This window comes from Odocoileus virginianus, chromosome 31, assembly GCF_023699985.2.
Source record: "Odocoileus virginianus isolate 20LAN1187 ecotype Illinois chromosome 31, Ovbor_1.2, whole genome shotgun sequence".
NCBI classification, from domain to species: Eukaryota; Metazoa; Chordata; class Mammalia; order Artiodactyla; family Cervidae; genus Odocoileus; species Odocoileus virginianus.
In genome coordinates this window covers 9,975,942-9,989,063 of record NC_069704.1, presented here as the reverse complement: position 1 = coordinate 9,989,063, position 13,122 = coordinate 9,975,942, and the positions used below count along the sequence as shown (strand labels likewise).

The 13,122-nt window shown below is 44.0% G+C and overlaps 1 pseudogene; it reads left to right on the top strand.

The window, feature by feature from the left end:
* Positions 1-9,615: 9,615 nt before the first annotated feature.
* LOC110146023 (heterogeneous nuclear ribonucleoprotein A1-like) lies at positions 9,616-11,933 on the top strand (annotated as a pseudogene).
* The last annotated feature ends 1,189 nt before the right edge of the window (positions 11,934-13,122 follow it).

Genomic DNA, 13,122 nt, shown 5'->3' with positions numbered 1-13,122 from the left:
GTCCATCACCAACTCCCAGAGTCTACTCAAACTCATGTCCATTGACTCGGTGAGTCCAACCATCTCATCCTTTGTCATCCCCTTCTCCTACTGCCCCCAATCCCTCCCTGCATCAGCGTCTTTTCCAGTCAGTTCTTTGCATCAGGTGGCCAAAGTATTGGAGTTTCAGCTTCATCATCAGTCCTTCCAATGAATATTCAGAACTGATTTCCTTTAGGATGGACTGGTTGGATCTCCTTGCTGTCCAAGACACTCTCAAGAGTCTTCTCCAACACCACGGTTCAAAAGCATCAATTCTTTGGCAGTCAGCTTTCTTTATAGTCCAACTCTCACATCCATACATGACTACTGGAAAAACCATAGCCTTGACTAGATGGAGCTTTGTTGGCAAAGTAATGTCTCTGCTTTCTAATTTGCTGTCTAGGTTGGTCATGACTTTTCTTCCAAGGAGCAAGCGTCTTTTTTTTTTAGCAAGTGTCTTTTAATTTCATGGCTGTAGTCACTATCTGCAGTGATTTGGGAGCCCAAAAAAATTAAGTCTGTCACTGTTTCCACTGTTTCTCCATCTATTTGCCATGAAGTGATGGACCAGATGCCATGATCTTAGTTTTCTGAATGTTGAGTTTTAAGCCAACTTTTTCACTCTCCTCTTTCATTTTCATCAAGAGATTCTTTAGGTCTTCTTTGCTTTCTGCCATAAGCATGGTGTCATCTGCATGTCTGAGGTTATTGATATTATCCCAGCAATCTTGATTCCAGCTTGTGCTTCATTCAGCCCAGTGTTTCTCATGATGTACTCTGCATATAAGTTAAATAAGCCGGGTGACAGTATACAGCCTTGACATACTCCTTTCCCTATTTGGAACCAGTCTGTTGTTCCATATCCAGTTCTAACTGTTGCTTCCTGACCTGCATACAGATTTCTCAGAAGGCAAGTCAGGTGGTCTGGTATGCCCATCTCTTTCAGAAATTTTCAGTTTATTGTGATCCACACAGTCAAAGGCTTTGGTATAGTCAATAGAGCAGAAATAGATGATTTTCTTGAACTCTCTTACTTTTATGATGATCCAGCAGATGTTGGCAGTTTGACCTCTGGTTCCTCTGCCTTTTCTCATCTGGAAGTTCACAGTTCACACACTGCTGAAGCCTGGCTTGGAGACTTTTGAGCATTAGTTTGCTATGTGTGAGATGACTGCAATTGTGCAGTAGTTTGAGCATTATTTAGCATTGTCTTTTTGAGACTGGAATGAAAACTGACCTTTTCCAGTCCTGTGGCCACTGCTGAGTTTTCCAAATTTGCTAGCATATTGAGTGCAGCACTTTCACAGCATCATCTTTTAGGATTTGAAATAGCTCAACTGGAATTTCATTACCTCCACTAGCTTTGTTCGTAGTGGTGCTTCCTCAGGCCCACTTGACTTCACATTCCAGGATGTCTGGCTCTAGGTGAGTGATCACACCATCATGATTGTCTGGGTCGTGAAGATCTTTTTTGTATAGTTCTTCTGTGTATTCTTGCCACCTCTTCTTAATATCTTCTGCTTCTATTAGGTCCATGCCATCTTTGCATGAAATGTTCCCTTGGTATCTCTAATTTTCTTGAAGGGATATCTAGTCTTTCCCATTCTATTGTTTTCCTCTATTTTTCTCAAGTGCTCAGCAAAATGGGTAACGGCTCCACCCAGTGGCCCATCCCCATTAAATTAGCATCACTTCTCTCTAAAGCGGAGGTTATGTAGCATGGCAGCCACTGGCCATACGTGACTATGAATTACTTGAAATGTGGCTAGACAGGAAGCAAGTCCAGGCAGAGAGTGGGGCCCAGGGAGTGAGGTGACTTTCTTTCCTGTTTTTGAGCACTTTGATGCTTCAGGAAGAACTGACCCAGCATTAGTGAGCCAGGGCTGCAATTCCAGCTCTTCTCTTGCTCCGTAAGGAAAAGCACTACCTTTGCTGGCATCAGTTTTCTTGTCTGTGGAATGGAAAGTATTTAATAAGCTGATCTCAAGGTCCTATTGGGGCCAGGGACTTCCCTGGAGATGCAGTGGTTAAGACTACACACTTCCACTGCAGGGGGCGCAGGTTCAATCCCTGGTCAGGAAACTAAAATCCTGCATGCCCTGCAGTGCTGCCATAAGTAAATAAATAGCCCTATCAAGGCAAAATGTCACATAATCTCTATTGTCTCTTCTGTCTTCTCCTGACCAAGTGAATGGGGAACCTATATCGAAGTGGCTGGCTTCCTGCTCATCGTGGGTTCCCACCATCTCCTGGGGCTCCGGGGCCCTAGGAGATAGGAGAGACAAACACTCAGCATTTTAGCACAGTTCTGTCTTCACAGCATGCGCTCACAGCAGCCCTGCGGGGAAGACTAGCCACGTGGTCATCGTTCTCCGCCTTCTACAGATGAGAAAATAGTTTAAGGGCTACTTGACTCATTCAGAATCAGACACGGGCTCACAGGATGTTGATGCGGGGAAAGACATCAAAGATTAAAGGAAACTAGTCCACACTCTCATTTTACTGATAGGGAAACTGAGGCCCAAGATCATGTGACCTGGCAGCAGCCTTGATTAGTGACCACAACAGAATCCTCAGGTTCTAAGACTTCTAGTCCTTCTTGATCTGTAAAGTAATAATAGTGCCCAGCTCATAAGATGGTTATGAACACATAGCCCTCAGAGATAAGTTCCCAGTAAATATAGCTGATATGTGACATTGCTTGCGTTCATCTTTTATCTTCACTTAAGATGTCTTCTTGGGGTCTTTGGCTAGAACTATCCCAAAGGGACTTTCTATAAAATAATCACTCTTAGGTTATATCTTCAGTGGTGGACCGAGAATGAGTTGCATGATAAGATCGATGAGGGACAAAATTGTTGAAGACATATGGTGTGGAGGGCGGGGAGGTGGCTGTGATTTGGGGAACAGTTCTCCTGCAGGTGTGAAGGAATAAAGAGGCAGTCCTCTACTGCAGAGGTGAACACGATGGAGAGAGATATCCGGGTCCCGCCGGAAGCTCACACAGAGCTACTGTCACCGTGTATCTGACTTTGCCCGAAGTCCCCAGAAAGAAAGGCAGCCAAGTCCTCGCAGCAATGGATGTGAGTCATCAGAGCAAAAACGAGCTCTGCGTGTGTTCCTGTTTCTCTCCACACGGTATCATCTCACACTGCATGGCGCTTCACAGTCTATCAAGGTGAGACTCGGGGAAATTGTTTATCTTTGCTCATCCTCACAGCATCCCTAAGCAGGGGGCAGAGAATGTCTGTCTTTGTTTCACAAGGCTTACCTCTCATTTTACAAGCTAGATACTGAGACGCAGAGATGGTTGTGCAGCTTTGTGTGAGGTCACGTAGCTAGGACACGGCTTAGCCCACACTCACCTAAACAGGGTCTGAGTATATCTTCAGTCCTATCCAAGTCTTTACTCCGAAGTTCTGCACTGACTGAGTGATTTTAGCATTTTCCATTGCTCTGTTCAAACTATAAATGCTCTCAGAGACTTCATACAATTCTGTGGGGTCATACTCTTTCTTTGGTCTTTTTTCTGAGCCCTGAATATACTGCCTAATGTACCAGTTAAAGGAACACAAAGCTTTCATGCTCTAGGAAATTCCCAGGCCCTAAGATGATGATGTGATGTTTTAAATGGTCACATTTCTGAAAAATATTTTTTTCTAACCCTTACAAAAGACTCTGGGTATCAAAGAAAATAGCCTGACACAGCAATTCCTGACACACACAACTTCTAGATATTTACCCAAGAAAAATGAAATTGTAAGCCTACGAAATCACTTGTACATGAAGAATTCATGTTCACCCCAAATATATATTGATATTTGATATGTATATGTGTGTGTGTGTGTGTGCATTAGTCACTCAGTTGTGTCCGACTCTTTTCAACCTCATGGACTGTAGCCCACCAGGCTCCTTTGTCCATGAAATTCTCCAGGCAAGAATACTGGAGTGGGTTGCCATTTCCTTCTCCATATATATATATATATATATATATATATATATTTCCTGGAAATAATATATCCACAAAGTGAATACTACTTCAGCTATGAAAAGCATGAACTACAGACAACAAGGATGAACTCAGAGACATTAGGCTTACCAAAAGGAGCCACATACAAAAGAGTATATATTGTATGATTTTATTTAGATGACACTCGAGAACAGACCAACTAAACTACAGTGATAAAAATCAGAGCAATTTTTGTAAAGGGCAAGGAGTGGGAAGAATTAACTAGAAAGGGTACAGAGTAACTTTTTAGAATGTTGAAAAAAGTTTATATCTTCTTTGCAGTGATGGTTTTATAGGTATATGTATTTGTCAAAACTCATTGAAGTGTACATTATACTTCATTGAGTAAATTAATACCACCTTATTAAATTATGTGTTATTTCTGAAAGTCAAAATTGAGGAAAGACTGAGAGTTGTTTTAGGAAAATGTGTTTCCCCCTTAACTCTACTTACATATTTTGTTTTGTATATATGATTCTGTGGGTCAACGGTTTTATATATGTTGATTATGTGGTCACCTCATGAAATTTTCAGAAATGACCCTTGGCTTTTTACTAGTCAGTCAACCCAGCATTAATCGAGCACCACAGTTCAGTTCAGTTCAGTCACTCAGTCGTGTCCGACTCTTTGCAACTACATGGACTGCAGCATGCCAGGCATCCCTGTCCATCAACAACTCCTGGAGCTTGCCCAAACTCACGTCCATTGAGTCAGTGATGCTATCCAACCATCACATCCTCTGTCATCCCCTTCTCCTCCTGTCTTCAATCTTTCCCAGCATCAGGGTCTTTTCCAATGAGTCAGTCACTTCGCATCAAGGGGCCAAAGTATTGGAGTTTCAGCTTCAGCATCAGTCTTTCTAATCAATATTCAGGACTGATTTCCTTTAGGATTGACTGGTTTGATCTCCTTGTAGTCCAAGGGACTCTCAAGAGTCTTCTCCAACACCACAGTTCAAAAGCATTAATTCTTCGGTGCTCAGCTTTCTTTATAGTCCAACTCTCACATCCATACATGACTACTGGAAAAGCCATAGCTTTTACTAGATGGACCTTTGTTGGCAAAGTAATGTCTCTGTTTTTTAATATGCTGTCTAGGTTGGTCATAGCTTTTCTTCCAAGGAGCAGCGTCTTTTAATTTCATGGCTTCAGCCACCATCTGCAGTGATTTCGGAGCCCCCCAAAATGAAGCCTGTCACTGTTTCCATTGTTTCCCCATCTATTTGCCATGAAGTGATGGGGCCAGATGCCAATCAAGCACCTACCATATGCCTAAAAACTTCTAGGTAGTGGATTGGAATACAGAAGTATGTAAGATGCAAGCCCATCCTGAAGGAGTTCACAAAGCCCTGCAGGAAGTAAGTTAGAGATCACTAAGGTGAGAATGAGGAAAAAGCACCAAAAATTGTTAAAAAAAAAAAAAAAAAAAAAAAAAGGTATCTACAAGACAGTATCGTGTCCTTATTATGAGGCAGGAAAACTGAGCCCTGAAAAGGGATTTGACAGACTCGGGGGGGGGGGGGGCACATTCAACTGCAGGGAACAGCTTCTTTCACTCAGCAAGTGTTTAATCCTCCTTTAGTGAGCACTTTAATATGCCTCCTAAGGAAGGCAAGTTTGATTTTGCCCAAGAGGGAACCTCAGGAGTCAGACTGTTTGGATTCTTCCCATTACCAGCCGTGTGCCCTGAGAAAGCTACTAGGCCTCTCTGAAAAGACAGAGACCATCATGGATCCACATCATCAGTTATTGTGCTGATTAGAAAAGATACTCCATGGGAAATGATCAGCATAGAATCAGGTACAGGAAATGTACTAAAACTGTTAGATTCCATTATTGCTATTGATATCTTTAATATGGGGCTTCCCAGGTGGCTCAGTGGTAAAGAAGCTGCCTGTAATGAAGGAGATGTAGGTTTGATCCCTGGGTCAGGATGATCCCCTAGGAAAGGAAATGGCAACCCACTCCAGTATTTCCTGGGAAATCCCATGGACAGAGGAGACTGGAGGGCTGTAGTCCGTGGGGTAGCAAAAGAGTCCAACATGACTTAGCAACTTAACAACAACAACATGCTTAATATATGTCGGAAACTTGGGCAGCTCCTGGAAATACTGAAGAAAACTCCACATATGCACCAGTCAACTCGGGCTGCTATAACAGAATACCGCAGACTGGGTTTCTTAAACAACAGATTTTTTTATTTCTCACAATTCTGGAAGCTGAGAAGTCCAAGATCAAGGCAGCAGATCTGGTTCCTGGTGAGAACACTCTTCCAAGTTTGCAGACAGCTGCCTTCTAGCTGTGTCCTCACATGGCACAGAGAGAGACAAAGAGCACTGTAAGTCTCTCTTTCTCTTCTTATCATTACATTTAAACCCATCATAGGGGCCTTACCCCTCAAAACTTCATCTAAACCTGATTATCTCCCAAGGGCCCCACCTCCAAAAGCCATCATGTTGAGGGTTAAGGCTTCAACATATGAATGGGGATCAGAGGGACAGAAACAGTCCATTGGGTTCTAGTGGGGGAGACAGAACAAGTTTACTGATCATTAAAATACCATGTGCTAACCGCTTGGAAAAGAAGAAAATTTAAAGATTCTGTGTTATAGATTATCTTTATCTTTTCAGAGGCCCAAGGAGGGAAATGACTTCCTAGTTCCTAACACAATAGCATGGTCTGGACTCAGACCTCCTGAGTCTCAGTTCAGAGGGGATATCCCCTGCTGTTGATCTCTCTGAAAGAGAAAAACATATCCTTGCTCCTTCAAATTCCCTAGAGCTCTGATTATAGTTGTCTGGAAACAGAAATCTCTCTGGGACTGCAGAGACAGGCCAGGTGACCTCTTTACCTGGTTCTTGTGCTCCATCCATTTATTCAGAAGCAACTCTAGGCTGCTTTCTGGAAGGTAACAACCCCATCCCTCCCTTTGCAAAACAGGCCCGGGCCTGCAGATGGAGACTGTCTATCGAGGAGGGGTTTTCAGGGCATGAAGAAATAAGAGGAAGCTTTCAAATGCTGCTCTGAGAGTAGGAACCCAGAGAGACTGGCCTTGGGTCTAGAAAGGCACATTGCAATCAACCCTGGCTCCAGCTGGAAGCAATGCCAGCCCTGGGGCTTGCCACATCAGGGACCAAGGATGTGGTTTGCCCATCAACCCTGAAGCATTCATGTCCCAGACTTACTTCCTGGGGGCTTTCTTACAACCAACAGTGGGAATTCACCCCCTTTACTTTTCCCCCCTCCTTTGAAGTTGCCTACATGTTCACACACACACACACACACACACACACACACACATTTCCAACATTTACCCACATTCTCAACTCACACATTAGCTCAGACAAACTCAGACTCACCAATTACTCTCAGAAATACAGAACCATACATACATACACATACATCTACCCAATACATGTGCACATTTACACATGTGCTCAACCACATGTACTCTGACATGCATACAGACCCTCTTCATACACACATCACATCCTCATCCACGTATACACGGCCCCTCGCCCACAAGGCTCTGCTGACCTCTCCCTGCCAATCACTCGTGACTTCTCTGAAGGGACATTCAGATGTGTTTGGGAAAACTGCCTGGACGCCTGGGTACTCACAGCAGAAAATCTTCCTGAACTGTAAACTCCTGTGTGGTTGGTTCTTTGTTTTGCAATACCAAACAGTACAAGGTGTCTGTTGAGTCAACTAAGGACCAGCTGCTTATCATATAGTTCTTCCATTTGCCTCTGAGTCACTGTTGTGGTGTAACATTGTGGGCTAACTTCAACCTGATGGAAACTCTTTAAGGCCCCTCAGTCTTCCCGTAGGAGGCAAGTGTGAAAGGCCTGGGAGCCCTTGGCAGCTAGAATGGACCTCACAAAGGTGTCAAAGAGTCTGTTAAGACAAGCCCAGGGTCCCTGTGAAGTCAGGCAGAAAGCCTGTACCTAAGAAGTCTTAGCAGCAACCCTGGCTTCAAGAATGAACACGTCCACGTAGAATACCCATTCCTGTTGAGGCCAAAGCCAACCATTCTTTTCTTTCTCATCTGTCTGTAGTCCTGTGGCTCACTCTAGTTAGGCTAAAGGCCCTTCTAGACAAGCAGGAAAGTCATAAATATTGATGCTTCCTTTGATAGGCTGAATAATGGCCCTAAAAATTATCCAGGTTATACTGGTGGAACCTATGAGTGTTACCTTAAATAGCAAAGGAGAATTTTGCACATATAATTAAGGATCTTGAGATGGGGGGTTATCCTGGATTATCTGCATAGATCCTAATTGTAATCAAGAGGAGGGAGGCACAAGGAGACAGAAGAGAGAGAAGGCAGTGTGAGATTTGACGATGCTACACTGAGGGCTTTGGAGATGGAGGAAGGTGACTTCAAGCCCAGGAATGCAAGGAATATGGTTCTAGGAGCTGGAAAGACAAGGAAGGGATTCTGACCTAGAGCCTCTGGGAAGAGCAACAGCTTGATTTCATCTCAAGGAAATTGATGTCAGTCTTCTGACTTCCAGAACTGAAAGAGAATAAGGGTGTTGTTTTAAGCTACTCACTAGGTGGTCATTTGTTACTACAGTCGTAGAAAATGAAAGTACCCACCATGGCAGACTGGCTGGCCCACGCCCTCCTTCATCCTGCAGGCTTCAGAGGTAGAGATGATGGATGGGGAGGCCAGAGGCACTGAAGTGCACCCTGTAATCCTTGGGGCTTCCTACTGGAACCTGGGGGCCCAGAGGCCTGGGGGATGCAGCCTGGGGAGTGTCCCAGCAGGGAGAAGGAGTACCAGTGCAGCCCTGGCCCCGAGAGAACCAGGAAGCAGTCACAGGAACCCCAGGGAGCATCCCTCTGGGTGCTCACTGACCCGGGATGAGTAGGGTCCTGTTCAGAAGTGAAGAAAAGCCTTAAGGTCCTGGCGGTGACAGAGCCAGTGCAGAGAGATGTCTCAGACAGGGAAGAACTTGGGCTCTGACCATCATTCTGAGGAAGAACAGGGCCCAGAACCACAGCTCTCAGTCTCCGGAATGGGCGGTCCCCAGGGCTGACAGTCATGCACAACAGCCCACATGTGACTCCTCCCAGAATATTCCCTACTGCTGGCCTGTGAGTCCCTGCTGGGGTAGGCTTCTGCAGGGCCTGGGAGCCCACATCACAACTTATTACAGCTGTTGACTGGTGACACCCTGTGTGTGCTCAGAGCTAATGTCACTGTCCCCGTGGGCTCTTTTGAGCAACTCCATTGCTTTTCCTCCTAGATCATCGTGAATCTTTCCCTCACTTATTTCATTTTTTTATCTTTTATTAACGCTCTGTATGAACTGCCTCAAAGCCCCTGTGTGAAGGAAGGATATGTTAGTAAATAAACAAATGGTCAATTAAAAAACAAAACTGGGGACTTCTCTGGCAGTTCAGTGGTTAAGGCTGTGCTCCCAATGCAGGGGGCACAGGTTCAATCCCTGGTCAGGGAACTAAGATCCCGCATGCCATGCGGGGAGGCCAAAAAAAAAAAAAAAAAAACCAGACAAAAACCCAAACAAACAAACAAACAAAAATACCTTCAGAAAATGTTGAGGACACTCTACATCCATGGCCTCACCTCACCTCCACAAAATGAACCCAAGGGATGAAGCAGAAATCAACTGTGTTGTAAGTATTCCAGTTTTTAATTAATGCTTAACAGATTACCCCCCAACTTAAGGTAGAACAACTGTTTCACTCTGGGTAAGATCTTGTGCAACAGGAATTCAGAACGAGCTTGGCTGGACAGTTTTTGCCTGGAATCTCTCCTGAGCTTTCACTGAGATGTCCACCGAGGCTGCTGTCATCTGAAAGCTCAACCCAGCTGGACCTCAAATCTGGCTTCATTCACCTGATGCTGTTTGACAGCTGGGAGACGAAGTGGGCTGTCAAATGGAGCACTTATCCATAGCCTCTCTGTATGGCTTGGACTTCCTTATAAAATGGTGGCCTCAGGCAACTCAGATTTTTTTTTTTTTTTAAATGCTTGGCAGTTCAGAGTCCTGAAAGACACCTAGCATACAAAGTGAAAACCTCATAGTTTTTTTTTTTAATAACTTTATTGAGATATAATTTAACACCATAAAATTCACCCTTTTAAAGTATACAATTTTAGAATAGTCATAAGATTGTGCAAATATTACCACTCTCCAACGTCAGAATGCTTCATCACAAGTCATTCCCTGTTCCTCCTTCCTCCCAGTCCCTGGCAACCAATGGTCTACTTTTTTAACCTATTCTGGGCATTTGATATTTACTCAATCATATGATGTGTGGCCCTTGTGACTGACTTCCTTCATTTATCATGTTTTCATGGTTCATCCACATTGTAGCATGTATCAAAACTTCATTCCTTTTTATTGCCAAATAATATATCATATGAAAAGTGCCTAATTTTTTTAAAAATTGTGGTAAAATACATATGACATAAAACTTACCATCTTAACAGTTTTAAAGTATGCAGTTCCACAGTGTTAGGCATATTTATTGTGTGCAACCAAGCTCCAAAACTCTTTTCATCTTGCAACACTGCATTTTATGACCAAGGCTCAGAGGCTGTCCAGTATCACTCTTGCAGCTTTCTGTCGGTAGTGAGTCACTAAGGTTGGCCCAGAGAGAACAGAGACCTCTCCTCCACCTCTCAATGGGAGGAATGTCAAAGAATTTACAGTTTTAAAACCACGATATAAGTAAAGATACATTCATTAGATTACTCCTTTCTGCCCTGGAGGCCACTGAGGACGCTTCATTAAAGTCTTCCGCACCTACTGCCATCTTGTTTAAGTCAGAGTCTCCCAAAGAGCCTGAACAGTCATGAAAGCTTTTCATTGGAGGTTTGAGCTTTGAAACAACCAATGAGAGTCTGAGGAGCCATTTTAGGGGTTTTTGTTTGTTTGTTTGTTTGTTTTTCTTTTTGGGCAGTACTGCCGGTGTTGTGCAGGATCTTAGTTCTCTGCCAGGGATTGAGCCTGTGTCCGCTGTAGTGGGATTCAGTGTCTTAACCACTGGAGCACCGGGGAAGTCCCTGCGGAGCCATTTTGAGCCATGGGGAATGCTCACAGACTGTGTGGTAATGAAGGATCCGAACACCAGGTGCTCTGGAGGCTTCCAGTTTGTCACGTGTGCCGCTGTCGAGGTGAGTGTGGCCACAAAGGCAAGGCCACACAAAGTGGATGGAAGAGTTATGGAACCCAAGAGGGCTGTCGCAGGAGAAGATTCTCAAAGACCCGATGGCCACCTGACTGTGAAAAAGATTTTTGTTTTGAGGCAATGAAGGAGACACTGAAGAAAATATCGCCTAAGAGGTTATTTTGAGCAGTATGGGAAAGTTGAAGTGACTGAAATCATGACTGACCGAGGCAGTGGCAAAAAGAGAGGCTTTGCCTTCATAGCCTTTGATGACCACGACTCCGTAGGCTGGAGTGTCATTCAGAAACACCATACAGTGAACCGCCACAACTGTGAAGAAAGGAAAGCCTTATCTAAGCAAGAGATGGCTAGTGCTTCATCAGGCCAAAGACGTCAAAAATAGTTCCAGAAACTTTGATGGTGGTCATGGAGGTAATTTTGGTGGGAATGACGGCTTTGGTCGTGGAGGGAACTTATGTGGTCAAGGTGGCTTTGTTGGCTGCCATGATGGTGGAGTGGGATGGCTATAATGGATTTGGTAGTGATTGAAGCAGTTTTGGAGGTGATGGAAGCTACGAGGATTTGGGCAATTACAACAACCAATCTTCAAATTTTGCACACATGAAAGGAAGAAATTTGGAGGCAGAAGCTCTGGCTCCTATGGTGGTAGAGGCCAATACTTTGCCAAACCATGAAACCAAGGTGACTACAGCAGTTCCAACAGTAGCAGTGGTTATGGCAGTAGCAGAAGGTTTTAATTACTGCCAGAAAGCAAATCTTAGCAGGAGAGGAGAGCCAGTGAAGTGACAGAGAAGCTACAGGTTACAACAGATTTGTGACTCAGCCAAGCGCAGTGCTGGCAGGGCCCAGTTGCTACAAAGAAGACATGTTTTAGACAACAGCCATGTGTGTAGGCAAAAAATCCCTTGAGGACTGCATTTCTGACTAACCGTATAACATAACAGGTTTTTCAGTTTCTGTTCTGTGGAAAATGTAAAGCATTCCAACAAAGGGTTTTAAGGTAGACTTTTTTTCACCCATGCAGTTGATTGCTAACTGCAATAGTCTGATTATAACGCTGAATATTATTGCTGTTCAGTCTCTCAGTAGAGTCTGACTCTTTGCAACCCAATGAACTCAGCACAGCAGGTCTCCCTGTTCTTCACTGCCTCCTGGAGTTTGCTCAAACTCGTGTCCATTGAGTCAGTAATACCATCCAACCATCTCATCCTCTGTCACCCACTTCTCTTCTTGCCTTCAATCTTTCCCAGCATCAGGGTCTTTTCCAGTGAATCAGCTCCTTGCATCAGGTAGCCAAAATACTGGAGCTTTAGCTTCAGCTGAATAAATATGTCTTTTTAAAAAATGTGCTACGTAAAGCCTACTCTGAAGCCATTTCGGCCAACTACCCCAAAGATGTGAAGTTTAGAATTCCTTTCAGGTAATGCCAGGCTCCATTCAAAATTTATTTACATCCTGCTTTAGTGGAGAAGCCATCGTCTTCCAAAACCTTGATGTAGCTGAGCTGACAATCACTGTGTTGTCACCTGGAGTTCACTGTTAAAAGGGTCACCCAAGCAAAGTGATGGTGTTTTTTAGTTATTAATATAATTATTGCCACATCCTAGGCAATATATCTAATATGAAAATTGATACCAGATAAAGTTATAGATGGGGATGAAGCTTGTGTATCATCTATTATCATGAATAATCAAGAAATGATTTAATACCTTCAAAAAACAAAAAACTACCATAGAAGTAAGGCATGAGATCTCAAGGCCCTGCTTTGGGTTTTCCCAGGAAGCATCTTGGGTACATTCGGGTAAAATACGCGCACTTTCCTGGGTTCCCTTTTCCCACTGTAGCTGGTGGGGGTGGGTGGGAGGAGGTGGTCTCATCTCCCTCCCATCCTGCACCTGTTAGTGTGACGTTGTAACAACTGTTCAC